Source organism: Gymnogyps californianus, chromosome 26, assembly GCF_018139145.2.
Source record: "Gymnogyps californianus isolate 813 chromosome 26, ASM1813914v2, whole genome shotgun sequence".
Taxonomy (NCBI): domain Eukaryota; kingdom Metazoa; phylum Chordata; class Aves; order Accipitriformes; family Cathartidae; genus Gymnogyps; species Gymnogyps californianus.
In genome coordinates this window covers 1,972,740-1,981,455 of record NC_059496.1, presented here as the reverse complement: position 1 = coordinate 1,981,455, position 8,716 = coordinate 1,972,740, and the positions used below count along the sequence as shown (strand labels likewise).

Sequence of the window (8,716 nt, the reverse complement as noted above, 5' to 3'; positions counted from 1 at the left end):
GGGCAGGTGACAGAGCAGCCGGCCCTGAGCTGGGGCCTGCAGAAAGAGGTTTCTCTTTTTCATTCATTCCTCCCTGCAGGCACACAAATGCTCCCTTGCTCTTCTCCAGGGTCCTCCCTGCTCCCCAGAGAGCCTTCCCCAGGTGAGCGTGTCCGTGCTGGCCTGGCCGGCCGTTCCTGGCTCCCTCCCCTGCTCCCTGCAGGGCCCCAAGCTTGCGGTGCTGCTCTGCAGAGCAAGGGGACTATGGTGCCCTGAGGTCACGGGGTGACCCTCCACTGGCCGTGCTGCTGGGGGAGGGAAGCAGACCCAGGCAGACGGGGTTCACTGCTGCTGAGGCCCTTTCCATCTTCCCTTGATGGCTCCAGGGCCAAGGAAGGGGCTAGGCAGGACCATGGGGTGTCTCCACTGGCACAAAAGGCAAGGGAGGTCTGCACTAGATCCAGCCCGTGGGATTTCCAAGAGGGTGTCCTGACCACTCTCCAGTCTTGTGTCCCTTTGCCTTCTGGCTCCTCACAGCCTCTCCTGGCATTGCAGGGCCCTCATTAGCCCATGGTGTCCTCAGGTTCACCTTTTCCTCCAGAAGACTCCACCTTGGACGGTCACTCATTTTATGAGGTGCCACTCACTGCCACCCACACTCACATACTGTCCCTGGAGATCCCCTGAGCAACCCTGGCAGCTCCCAATTCCTCTCCAGGACGGCATCTTCCATCAGCCCCACTGCAGGTGGGACAGTGCCCGGCAGATAAATCAAAGAGCAGTTGCTGTCTGCATGGACATGTGCAACCAAGAAGGGAGGTCTTTGTCCAGCCCTTGGTCCCTAACAGATCCCCCTGGGACTCGGAGCTTGTCCCCGTGGAGAACCCCAGAAGAGCAAAAGTCCTTCTGAGGGAGCAGCTCCTTGGGTGTATTCCTGACACAAGCTTTGGAAGAGGCCTCCAGCCTTCTGGCCCTGCCCTGAAGAGCCCCTTTGGTTATGGGGGTGCTTGCACGGAGGCCAGCTCTGACACAGTGGTTCCCATTGCCCGCTCCTGCCTGCAGCCACAGGGATGCCACTGTGGACACAACGGGACTGTCAGAAGTTACACAAGAGCCTAGGGGTAACACAAATGCAAGGGTACGGCGGGAGAGTGTGGAAGTGAGGCGAGAGCAGCACTGAAAAGGCCACGTCCTGCTGCTGTCCTTGGCCATGGCTCCAGGGAAGCTGCTGCCCCAACTCACAGGCAGCAGAGAGGCAGTGCCCGCCGAGGCGGAGAGGGGCAGCCCCGAGGGCCACTGGGGCTGCTCGTCCATGGGGCAGCTGGGCCCTTGGCTCCTGAATCCCTTCTGCCTGCTGGGGCTGGGCCCCAAGCTCCAGAGGAGATCAAAGAGATGAGAGGAGAGGCAAATGATTACGTTCTGGCTCTTTCTCTACGCAAAGAGCCTGGTTCCTGATGTACATTAGGTTTACCAGACAGAAAAAAAAGGTTCTAAGCTTAAGAAGAAGTTGTATGAATAATATATAATGACAACGAATATTCTCACAGGTTTAACAAACAAATACAAAAGAAAGAGAAGAACAAAAGATAGGCTGGGATTTTCCTGAATTGCTGGGAGTTAGAGGAGGATGGTGGGCACCTTATTAAAGCTGGAATAATGTGTATTCCTGTACTTTCCTCAGGGCATCCTTGATCTCCTTGTTCCTCATGCTGTAGATGAGGGGGTTCACTGCTGGAGGCACCACCGAGTACAGAAATGACACCACCAGGTCCAGGGATGGGGAGGAGATGGAAGGTGCCTTCAGGTAGGCGAACATTACAGTGCTGAGGAACAGGGAGACCCCGGCCAGGTGAGGGAGGCACGTGGAAAAGGCTTTGTGCTGTCCCTGCTCCGAGGGGATCCTCAGCACAGCCCTGAAGATCTGCACAGAGGACAGCACAATGAAAACAAAACATGCCAAAGAAAAACAGACACTAACCACGAGAAGTCCAACTTCCCTGAGGTAGGATTGTGAGCAGGAGAGCTTGAGGATCTGGGGGATTTCACAGAAGAACTGGTTAAGGGCATTGCCTTGGCAGAGTGGTAGTGAAAATGTATTGGCAGTGTGCAGCAGAGCATGGAGAAACCCACTGCCCCAGGCAGCTGCTGCCATGTGGACACAAGCTCTGCTGCCCAGGAGGGTCCCATAGTGCAGGGGTTTGCAGATGGCAACGTAGCGGTCATAGGCCATGATGGTGAGAAGATAAAACTCTGCTGACATCAAAAAGACAAAGAGAAAGACCTGTGCAGCACATCCCAAGTAGGAGATGGCCCTGGTGTCCCAGAGGGAATTGGCCATGGCTTTGGGGAGAGTGGTGGAGATGGAGCCCAGGTCAAGGAGGGAGAGGTTGAGGAGGAAGAAGTACATGGGGGTGTGGAGGCGGTGGTCGCAGGCTATGGCGGTGATGATGAGGCCGTTTCCCAGGAAGGCAGCCAGGTAGATGCCCAGGAAGAGCCAGAAGTGCAAGAGCTGCAGCTCCCGTGCGTCTGCAAACGCCAGGAGGAGGAATTCGGTTGTGGAGCTGCCATTGGACATTTGCTTCCTCTGGCATGGGGACCTGTCCAAGGAGGAAAAGGCAGTGAAGGGTTAGGACTGACTTCTCTGAGCAAAACTTACTCCGTTTCTCACAGAACCACCCCACCCCCCCAGCCTCTGTCCTTCCAGAGAGACCTTCCTGCAGCTCCCTGGCTGGAGCTCTGCTTTTTGGTGGCTGAGGGTGCAATGGGGAGCAAGGGATCCTGCTGTGGGCTCTGGAGGAGTCACTCCTGCTGTGCACCAACAGGCAGAGAGGAACCCGGAGCGATCGCTGTTTAAATCCCCTCATGAAATCAAAGAGATTTCAGCATTGCCCCTCCCAATTCACCCGCCTGCAGAGCAGAGCTGTGGGGGTTTGGTTGTCTGGCTTTTGCTCCTGTTGCCCTGTCCTACCGGAGGAGTGCTTTTTGAAGGCAGACAGCCTTGGCATTTCTGCTACGCTACGAGTGCTACACTGAGAGTCCTGGGATGCAAACGGGCAGACCCTTAGTGCAGAGAGAGGACAGCCAGCCTGTCCATCAGACTTTTTGTCAGCTGCCCTGGGCTTGCACCTCTTCCATCTGGAGGAGGATCACACCCAGCTGTTCCCTTGAAAGGAAACTGGATACTGCTGAGAGCAGAGGAATCCAGTTTAAACCTCCCCTCCCCAGGGAAGATCTAGGAGCTTTTTGATTCCTTGAAGCTGGGGTGTCTGGCAAAAAGAGTCAGCTTTATCCCCACCCCATGGACAGACAGCATTGCCCAGAGAGCCACAGGCTAGAAGGGGGCTTGGGCGTCCTGCTCCCATGGAGACATCTTCATGGCAGGAGCTGCAGGGCCAGTTGCTGAGCTGCAGCTGAGACCCCCATCCCCAGAGAGCCTGAAAACAAGAGCAGCAGCAGCGGGGGCAGGTGGAGAAAGAAGGAGAAATGCCCCAATGCTTCTGCCAAGGGAGGCAAGGCGAGGGAGGGAGAGATGGGCGCTCAGGAGAGTCTCCTCTGCTGGAGCTCGGGGCTGCAGAGGAGGCAGCTCCTGCCCTGGATCCCAGGGCCTTGAGGGCAGAGGCTCTGCTGGGTGGAAGAGGAGACCAGGGGGGCTTGGTAGGTAAAACACATGTTCACTGAAGGGCTAATAGGGCAGTGCCCAAATACCCGCCCCACCAGTCGTTGCTGTCAGCCGGTTTCTCTCCCTCCCTGCCGAGGCCTCTGGTGCCTGGAGCTGTCCCTGCCGGGAGCCCTTTCTCTTTCCCCTTATCTCCTCCCTGTCAGTGCTCACAGAGCCCATCCCACCCGCTGTGTGCTCAGCTCTGCCCTGAAGACCCCTCCTGGCAGCAGGACGCTGCCCAGGGGCATCTCTGTGTTGGCAAGTCAGGTCAGAGAAACTCTGAAGAGAGGAGGGAGCTTTCTGTTGGCCAATGAATGGGTGAAGGAACTTGATCCAGTTCCTCAAAGACCTACTGATCTGTCAGTGTCATGCCGTAGGAGTCTCCTTCTCTTGCCCAAACCTGACAGCCGCATTGCTGTTCCCCCCCAGCCACAGCAGGAAACCGAAAGCACAGACCCTGGAAAGCACCTTTCCTTCCAGGTAGCCCCTGCCTTGATGTGCTTCTTGAAAAGCTGCCTCTGCCAGTGTCGTGGGGGTGATGTGCAGCTGTGAGCAGCCCTGAGCCAGGCAGCACCCTCCTGACAGCAGAAGGACCCTGCCCTGATGGGGGTCTCTCCTTCCACCCACAGCTTCTCCCCACAGCGCCATGGGGAGCTCCCCGGGCAGGCTGAGCGCTGACCCTGGCAGGCGGCAGAGTCCCTGCCCCAGCACACAGCCCCCTGGGGTGCAGGGACCCTGCTCTGAAGGACAGCCCTGGGCACCCCTGGCTGCACACCCAGCTTCATAGCCCTGCAGCCGTCCCTGGGAGAAGGCAGCGGTCATGCCCTGTCCTCTGATGGTGCAGCAGGGATCCCTGCTCTGGAGCAGGTCCTCCTCCTCTATACAGGAATGAGATTCCTGTGGGCCATGCCAGCTTTACGAGATCCCTCCACAAACTGCAGCTGCATTGCCCTGCACCCAGAGACTTACTGTGTCAAGGGCCCCGAAGATTTCTCCTCCTTTGAGCTCTCAGCACTTGCCCCCTCCTGACTGCCTTTAAACCTTTCTCTGCCTCACTCCTCTCCCCTCGGTGCCTGCAGGCAGTGCCCTCAGCCCTGCTGCGCTTTGCAGAGGAGCTGCTCCTGGGCAGAGCTGTCTCTCTGCAGTGCTGCCCACTTGCCATGAGCTCCCTCCCTCCCAGGAGTCCGGCACAGCCTGGCAGCAGAGGAGCAGCCCAAGGCATTTTAATGACCCCTCCGGTGGGTTTGGTGCCGAGTCCATGAACCTCAGACACTGAGAGGAAGTTGAAGAAACTTCTCAAGAAGTCAAAGTCAGATGCCAACTCCAAAGTTTCTTGGAGCCTTAATGGGTCCCGCTGAGGGACATTACTGACAAAGCCTCCCCAGGGGCTGCTTAGAGCAGAAAACAGGAGAAAGTGATGACAAGTAGACAAAGGCAATGTAAAGGAACAGATTCTGAGTAAACTTTCACGTGTTCCTTGAAGGCAAAGGGCCAAGCCCTGACCCCCAGCCCCTGGGAAGGGAGATCCTTTTCCCTCACATGTTGCTCCTCCTGGGGCAGTGTGGTGTGGGGATGTGCAATGCCAAGAGCAGGACTACGGTACAATCCCTCCCAGGCTCCCAGGTGGGAAAGGAGAGGCAGTGAGACCCTAGCGCTGTAAGGAGAAGGTGCTTGATCATAGGCATCAGTGGCAGAGACAACAGCCAGAGCCAAGGGAAGAAAGAGCTGATCTGTGTTGGGGGCTTCTGAGACTTTCTTCATCCCTCTAGCATCTCCACCACAGGCTATCCGACGGTGTCCCACACCTGCACCTCTTTCTCTATAGGCTGTAGACATAGAATCATCGACTCATAGAATCATTTAGGTTGGAAAAGACCCTTAAGATCATTGAGTCCAACCGTAAACCTAACACTACCAAGTCCACCACTAAACCAGGTCCCTAAATGCCACGTCTACATGTCTTTTAAATACCTCCAGGGATGGTGACTCAACCACTTCCCTGGGCAGCCTGTTCCAATGCTTAATAGCCCTTTCGGTGAAGAAATTTTTCCTAATATCCAATCTAAAGCTCCCCTGGTGCACCTTGAGGCCATTTCCTCTTGTCCTATCACTTGCTGCTTGGGAGAAGAGACTGACCCCCACCTCGCTACAACCTCCTTTCAGGTAGTTGTAGAGAGCGATAAGGTCTCCCCTCAGCCTCCTTTTCTCCAGACTAGACAACCCCAGCTCCCTCAGCTGTTCCTCACAGGACTTGTTCTCTAGACCCTTCACCATCTTCATTGCCCTTCTTTGGACACAGTCCAGCACCTCAATGTCTTTCTTGTAGTGAGGACCCAAAACTGAACACAGTATTCGAGGTGCGGCCTCACCAGGGCCGAGTACAGGGGGACAGTCACTTCCCTAGTCCTGCTGGCCACACTATTTCTGATACAAGCCAGGATGCTATTGGTCTTCTTGGCCACCTGGGCACACTGCTGGCTCATCTTCAGCTGGCTGTCGACCAACAGCCCCAGGTCCTTTTCTGCTGGCAGCTTTCCAGCCACTCTTCCCCAAGCCTGTAGCGTTGCATGGGGTTGTTGTGACCCAAGTGCAGGACGCAGCACTTAGCCTGGCGGAACCTCATACAATTGGCCTCGGCCCCTCGATCCAGCCTGCCCAGATCCCTCTGTAGAGCCTTTCTAGCCTCAAGCAGATCAACACTCCCGCCCAGCTTAGTGTCATCTGCAAACTTACTGAGGGTGCACTCGACCCGCTCATCCACATCATTAATAAAGATATTAAACAGAACTGGCCCCAATACTGAGCCCTGGGGAGCACCTCTTGTGACCAGCCGCCAACACTGGATTGAACTCCTTTCACCACAATTCTTTGAAGCCCGGCCAGCTAGCCAGTTTGTTACGCAGCGAAGAGTGTACCCTTCCAAGCCATGAGCAGCCAGTTTCTCCAGGAGAATGCTGAGGGAAACGGTGTCAAAGGCTTTGCTAAAGTCTAGGTAGACAACATCCACAGCCTTTCCCTCATCCACTAAGCGGGTCACCTTGTCATAGAAGGAGATCAGGTTAGTCAAGCAGGACCTGCCTTTCATAAAGCCATGCTGACTGGGCCTGATCGCCTGGTTATCCTGTACGTGTCGTGTGATGGCACTCAAGGTGATCTGCTCCATAACCTTCCCTGGCATCGAGATCAGACTGAGAGGCCTGTAGTTCCCTGGATCCTCCTTCCAGTCCTTCTTGTTGATGGGCATCACATTTGCTAACCTCCAGTCAACTGGGACCTCACCAGTTAGCCAGGACTGCTGCTAAATGATGGAAAGTGGCTTGGTGAGCACTTTTACCAGCTCCCTCAGTACCCTTGGGTGGATCCCGTCCGGCCCCATAGACTTGTGTGTGTCTAAGTGGTTTAGCAGGTCGCTAACCTTTCCCCTTGGATTACGGGGGCTTCATTCTGCTCCCTGTCTTGCAGCTCAGGGGCCTGGGTACCCAGAGAACAACTGGTCTTACTATTAAAGACTGAAGCAAAGAAGGTTTGAAGGACCTCAACCTTTTCCTTATGCTTTGTCACTCTGTTTCCCCCTGCATCCAATAAAGGATGGAGATTCTCCTTAGCCCTCCTTTTGTTGCTAATGTATTTATAGAAACATTTTTTCATGTCTTTTATGGCAGTAGCCAGATTAAGTTCTAGTTGGGCTTTGGCCCTTCTAATTTTCTCCCTGCATAACCTCAGGACATCCTTGTAGTCCTCCTGAGTGGCCTGCCCCCTCTTCCAAAGGTCATAAACTCTCTTTTTTTCCCTGGAGTTCCAGCCAAAGCTCTCTGTTGAGCCAGGCCAGTCTTCTTCCCCGCTGGCTCGTCTTTCGGCACATGGGGATGGCCTGCTCCTGTGCCTTTAAGATTTCCTTCTTGAAGAATGTCCAGCCTTCCTGGACTCCTTTGCCCTTCAGGACTGCCTCCCAAGGGACTCTGTCAACCAGTCTCCTAAACAGGCCAAAGTCTGCCCTCCAGAAGTCCCAGGTAGCAGTTCTGCTGACCCCCCTCCTTACTTCTCCTTGAATCAAAAACTCTATCATTTTGTGATCGCTATGCCCAAGACGCCTCCAACCATCACATCACCCACAAGGCCTTCTCTGTTCACAAACAACAGGTCCAGTGGGGCGCCTTCCGTAGTTGGCTCCCTCACCAGCTGTGTCAGGAAGTTCTCTTCCACACACTGCAGGAACCACCGAGACTGTTTCCTCTCTGCTGCATTCCAGCAGACATCTGGTAAGTTGAACTCCCCCACAAGAACAAGGGCTAGCGCTTGTGAGACCTCTCCCAGCTGCTTGGAGAATATTTCGTCTGCCTCTTCATCCTGGTGGGTGGTCTACAACAGACTCCCACCATGATATCTGCCTTGTTGGCCTTCCCCCTGATTCTTACCCAGAAACACTCAACCCTGTCATTACCATCATCAAGCTCTAGACAGTCAAAACACTCCCTAACATACAGGGCTACCCCACCGCCTCTCCTTCCTTGCCTATCCCTTCTGAAGAGTTCATAGCCATCCATTGCAGCACTCCAGTTGTGCAAGTCATCCCACCATGGCATTTCTGTGATGGCACCTAGATCATAGTTTTCCTGCTGCACAATGGCTTCCAGCTCCTCCTGTTTGTTGCCCATGCTGCTTGCATTGATGTAGATGCACTTCAGTTGGGCTATCAATCCCGCCCCCTTTTTGGGGGGAGAAGCCATCATTCCTACATGACCATTCTCAGGCGCTTCCGTGGTTTCTAACACATCCATAACCCTTCCATCTTTACTGCCACATGGATCTCCATCCCCTACCTCCACTGAGATGGCAGACCAAAGGACCTCGCTAGCCCATTGTTCCATCAAACACTGGTGTGCTGCCCCAGGCTTATCTCTAGGGAGCCTGCTTTTATCCCTTTCCCCCTTCAACTCTAGTTTAAAGCTGTTCCAATGAGCCCTGCTACCTCCGTCTTTTTTTCTTTATGGAAGCAGTTTTGACGCAGGGTGTAGGCCGACTTAACCTCAGCGACACCTCCAAGCTAGATGAACCATCGTCCTTGTTATTGTTCGGTGC

The 8,716-nt window shown here is 54.8% G+C and overlaps 1 pseudogene; it reads right to left on the bottom strand.

Annotated features, from left to right (window-relative positions):
- Positions 1-1,486: 1,486 nt before the first annotated feature.
- Positions 1,487-2,560, bottom strand: LOC127026048 (olfactory receptor 14A16-like; annotated as a pseudogene).
- Between the last annotated feature and the right edge of the window lie 6,156 nt (positions 2,561-8,716).